The sequence below is a fragment of the Sesamum indicum genome, linkage group LG8 (genome assembly GCF_000512975.1).
Source record: "Sesamum indicum cultivar Zhongzhi No. 13 linkage group LG8, S_indicum_v1.0, whole genome shotgun sequence".
Classification (NCBI taxonomy): Eukaryota; Viridiplantae; Streptophyta; class Magnoliopsida; order Lamiales; family Pedaliaceae; genus Sesamum; species Sesamum indicum.
In genome coordinates, this window is record NC_026152.1 from 4,908,839 (window position 1) to 4,913,597 (window position 4,759).

At 37.3% G+C, this 4,759-nt stretch overlaps 1 long non-coding RNA gene across 2 annotated transcripts; it reads left to right on the forward strand.

Annotated features, from left to right (window-relative positions):
• On the forward strand, positions 744–2,732 carry LOC105167763. Of its 2 annotated transcripts, XR_848278.2 has the most exons (4): positions 757–1,071; positions 1,157–1,284; positions 1,446–1,516; positions 2,316–2,732. It is a non-coding gene; the product is annotated as an uncharacterized LOC105167763 (long non-coding RNA). The 2 variants fall into 2 exon arrangements; XR_002287694.1 differs by having other exon boundaries at positions 744–1,071; positions 1,157–1,516; positions 2,226–2,732.

Genomic DNA, 4,759 nt, shown 5'->3' on the forward strand with positions numbered 1-4,759 from the left:
TGCTTGAACGCGTGAAAACATATGAGAGTAATTTGGTTATAAGAAGATTTATTTGACATACAATAAGTCGATATAGGTCAATCATGGGTTAATATAGATTGTTTTTTCTATTTTTTTGTTAATATCAGCAAATTCGATAAATTTTAACTAATTGAGGGACTTATTCTTTAGACGAAAACAAATATGAGCGGTGCTAGATGTAATTTCTTAAACCACAAGAGGTCTATGTGTAATTTCACCAAATTTTAGAGGAGGGGAGTTTAATTATCCAAAAGAAAAAATATGGAGGTAAGATGCTATTTTTTTTTTTATAAAGATGTAATTTATTTATTTGTAATATCACTGGAGATTGCTTGCATTTTTCCCTTAAAATATCTAATACGTTTGAAAATCCATTGGGTGTCTTAATAGACGGGATTTTTGGGAAAAAAAATGGTTTTGAAACTCGATCATGTATATTTTGTCAAATGAAAATAGACAAAAATTTTTAAAATACACTACAAAAAAAAAAATTATCGAAACAGCTAATATGTTCCACGAACTATCAATCTTTGTTAGCTCAATTAGTACGAACGATAACTTTCAAACAAATATTTTCTATTTGATTTTAATAGTCGATATGAGAGTTGCATTTAGGAGTAATCTGTGTGTATTCATATATACTTATATGATTAATTGCTAAATATTGGCGGTAATTAGAATTGGAACTACTTAGAAGCTACAGACACCAAAAATTTCTTCAAGCATAGCGGGTTCTTTAAAAATAAGCTCGGCTCGGGTCTCCAAAATGTCACGTGCACCACACCTGAGTGAACCCGACTATGTTTTTTATTTTTACTTTTTCCTTCTTATTGTGTAGCTCTCAATTTCGGGTTTTGTTCCCATAATCTGCAACGGTGGAAGCAAAAATGAGCAGTGGCACTGCCGCCCTCCCCCTAAGTCCGTGAATTCCGTTAACATCTCGCGCCAAATTCAACTTCCCCTCGAAGTTCACCATCAAAATTTTCTGCTCCCAGAAAACTACCCCCGAACAGCAACAGCTCAACCTCTCAGTTCTTCGCTTCACTCTTGGTATGATCCCCTTTTTCACTCGTTGGTCCGTGTTTGCTCGTGTTTTATGGGAACTTATTTGATGAATTTCCACCTTTTTTCATAGTTTTGTTAGGAAAACCTGGATTGGATGAGTTGTACTTGCCGAGATACATTGGATATGCATTTGGGACGCTTTTGGAGTTGAATCATTTTGTGGGATCAAATTCTTCATCCATTACTCCAGCTCAGCTCGTAATGAGTTTTCTTGGTTGTCTTTAAATCCTCTTTTTGCTTGCTCTGTTGAGTCGTTGGGTTTCTCTGGCTGTTGCTTTTCTTGTGTGGGCCTTTGTTAAAAGCATGGTAATTTACCTAATATATGTTTTTACTACGTATGCTTTCTTGGTATTTTGTAGAGAACGGAGGTTTTAGGACTTTGTCTAGCTGCATTTTCAGCAGTGGTTCCGTATCTTGGAAAATTTCTAAGGTAACAACTTTTTTAATTCATTGGAGGGTTGGGAACAAAATGATATGCTGTAAGTACGTTTTAGAGTTTTCAAAATTGTGAATGCATTAATGGTGCAAATTGCCATTCAAATGCTTATAAGTTTCTATAGGTTAGCTATTCTTAATATCCTGTTTGATTTGAAAGAGTTGTTCTAAGCTTGATTTATAGGGAACACAGTCGAGTAGAATGGTAATTCTGTGGATAAAGTATTGTGTCTCGGCTGGAGAATAGATTTATGATGAAATATTAAGGATAAAATTCATAAAACCCCATGTGTTTTAGAAAGTATGCAAAAAGCATCCTCCTATTTTTCAAAATAGGCTAAAAAACCCCCTCCTGTTTTGTTTTAGTCAGCAAAAAACCCTCTGTCTATTAGCAACTAACAAGAAGTGGAGAAGACGCGCATCTACTGCGTTTGGTAGACCTTTTATTTTTTTAAAATCTAACGGTTGAGATTAATTGATTAGATCTAACGATTAGTATTTGATAAAAAAAGATCCAACGGTCATTAATATAAGAAATAATATATAATAAATAAGGGTATAACAGTCATTTTTTTTAAAAATTAACACCGTTAGTTAGATTTAACGGAGAGGGGGCGATTGAGCTGAGTTTTACAAAATATAGGGGGGTTTTTAGCCTATTCTCATAACAAGAGGGTTTATTTTGCATACTTTTTAAAACACAGGGGGATTTTATGCATTTCGTTCGAAATATTCATATCTGTCGCGTTTCAAGGGCAAAACGCGACTTTAAATGTTGAGCATTGGATGAGCAGGAAGAATGAGAGGCGTCAGATCAAGGGCGCTAATGAAATTGGGGGCGATTTTAAAATCTCAAGTGAAAGCGACGTCGTTTTGAGGCATTTAGGACGCGATTACAAAGATGAAGGAATTGGGAATTTTGAGCCAGCTAACCCCTCTCGATTTGGCCAAACAACTGACACGTGTATGGCTAAAGATGTTTAAGCTATTGTTACAGTGGCTGTCGTCCTCATTTTTGAAGCTCCAGACAAAGAAACAAGCTACCAGTCGCAGGTGGAGGAAGGACAAATGCGACCCAGAGTCCGATGAAGTTTTAATGGCATTGCAACTTTAATTCCCTTATATTTTTCTTTTTTTTGCAATTCTTTTTGTAAAAGCTCAAAGGTTGTAAGGGAAGACCATATAATGAATTAGTAAAATCTCTGTTTTTCCTCATCTCAGTCTTCTTTTCTCTTCCCATATCCATTTCTGCTGATGTCTTAAGAATTATTTCTACATTTTATACTCAGTTCATTACAAATTGGCCGTAGAGCAATCGTTTCCTTGGACGTTAGAACAAAACACAATCCTATAACCATGGCTGATAGAACAAGATTGAAAGAAATACAAGAAGCACAAAAAAACACTAGCATAATGTTCATAGATGAGAGGGCAAAAGGACAGGAAAGTGAGGATGAAATCCATAGACGCTTGGACCAAATGATGGAAGTGTAGGAAAATCTTCAAGCATCAATGTTGAATGTGGAGCATAGTCTGCTAAATGTTCAACAAAAACTTCAGAGTGTGGTCGAGCAATTACAACAGAACAATAAAAATAAATCTATATGGGGAGATGGCTTGGCTGCAACTAGGAAAAAGGGTCTAACTCAAGGGCTTCCATACACAACCCTCTTAGACAAGAAGGAAGCATTTCTTTCAGGCAAGAACACAGCAGTTCACAGAGCACAATGGCCTACAATGCTCTGAACTGGTTAGAATTTCCCTATTTTGATGGGGAGAATGCTAGAAGCTGGATAAGGAGATGCTCAAGGTATTTTCAGTTAATACCAGTCCCAAAAAACCAAAAAGTGCTTATGGCATCCATCTATATGCAAGGCAAGGCTGAACTTTGGTACCAGGGACATGTGGAGAAGAAAGAGTTCAGATCTTGGGAGGAGCTGATGGTTAATGTCTTAAAGAGATATGAAGAGTTGGACAACGAGAGAGTTATGACAGAGTTTAATAAACTCCACCATGAAACTACTGTGAATGTGTATTTGGAAAGATTTGAGGAGTTAAAATATCAAATGGTTATTTTAACAGAAATCTAGAGGAGGAATTCTTCATGATGAAGTTCATTAGTGGACTTAAGGAAGAAGTGAAATCCTTTGTGTCAACCTATAACTTAACTTCACTCAATCAAGCTGTCACTATTGCCATGAAACAAGAACAAACTGTTAATCCCTTCCTCAAAAGAGCTCACCACCCCAACAGAAACCTACAACCAAAACCACCCTTCAAACCACCAAATAGAAACCCCCCACCCAGACCACCTATACAGGCAAAGAGATTCCTCAATGAAGCTGAAGTGAGGGCAAAACAAGATAAAAACTTATGTTACAGGTGTGATAAACCGTATGTTCTAGGGCATAAATGAAAGTATAGGCAAGTTTACATGTTGTTAAGTGATGAGGAGTCAAGGGACTATGATGAAGCTGAACAAGGGAAGCAGATCACTGAGGCAGGAACTGAAATTGAGGAGGATCTTAATGCTTCCTTACATGCTATGAGAGGTGAGGTCAATTGCAGAACCTTAAAGATTGATGGACTAGTTAGAGACAAGGAAATCCTCATCCTCATAGACAGTGGCAGCATTCATTACTTCTTGGATGAAAAGATTACTGAAATCTTTGGTTGTAAACCTGAAAACACTACTCCCATGTTAATTAGAGTTGCACATGCCAGTAAACTTACTAGCCAGCTAACTTGCCCCAAGTTTAACTGGGAGATTCAGGGTTACAAGTTCACTCACCCAATCAGTTTACTCAAACTAGGAGGTTATGACTTGGTATTAGGTTGTGATTGGTTTAGTATTTACAATCCACTATAATTGGATTTCCATCAAGGGAAGGTAACTCTTAGTCAAGGCACAGACAAGTTAATTCTCAAGGCCCTCCCTTACAAAGCTGGAGGGAAAGCCTTATCACTCACTCACTGGCACAACTGATGAGGAGGAAAAGCCCTGAGATACAAGAGGAACTGTTGCTAAGCCATAGGACACCACAAGGGGAGGCAGAAAACACAAAGGTGCTGGAATTGTTGCAACTGTATGATGTTCTATTCCAGGATCCACATTCATTGCCACCAGAGAGGAGGATTCAACACTGCATTGAGCTACTTCCAGAGGCAATACCCAGAAACTACACCCCTATAAGTGTGCCTATGGTCAAAAGACTAGAAAAGAAAGGATTGTCAAGGA